Here is a 711-nt window from a genome sequence, read left to right on the forward strand (position 1 = left end):
ATTACAACTCTCCCCCAATTACCAGTATTTTGTCCCCGAAATCTAAATAAACAACTTCGGGTAGTTGTTTCTCATCTCTTCTTTCGGCTCCCACGCCCATTCTAATACTTTTCCGATGTTTCCACTATACTTTTACTAAACCAATCATCTTGTCGTGTAATGTCTTTTTCTTCCTTTCCTAGATAGCCTTTAGACATAAAATGTTGATTCGTTTCGTGAGTACTAGGAACACTGTCTACACGTTAAAGAAACAAGTAATTAGGGGAATTTACATATGACGTCCTAACTAAATCTTATTTCTGAAACATGGCCCTAAAAAAGGCGTGTGGTATACCAATATGGCGTTATGTCTTGCAACATCTTTCTATGGTATCCTTTTAAAACACACATGAACCTTTATTGCAAGTGGTCTCTCTATCTACTTCAGATGTTCCAACATCCTAAATTTTAATCAAATGTGTCATAACTAGTTTACTGGTTTGAAAACTCTGGAACCAATACTCTAATATTGGTGACATACTCATTATAAGACTTGCTCATCTTTCAATCTACTGGATCATAATGAACACTAGACCACCATTAGCCTACATTCGATCGATCTCACACACACGCATTCAAGATAAGTCGCGATGCTATCCAACTACTAGGTCTACGATACTAGATCGTTGTTGTCATCATCCCTCATTGGGTCTAAAGACTCATGATCAACAC

This window comes from Lactuca saligna, chromosome 4 (genome assembly GCF_052625555.1).
Source record: "Lactuca saligna cultivar CGN05327 chromosome 4, ASM5262555v1, whole genome shotgun sequence".
Taxonomy (NCBI): Eukaryota; Viridiplantae; Streptophyta; class Magnoliopsida; order Asterales; family Asteraceae; genus Lactuca; species Lactuca saligna.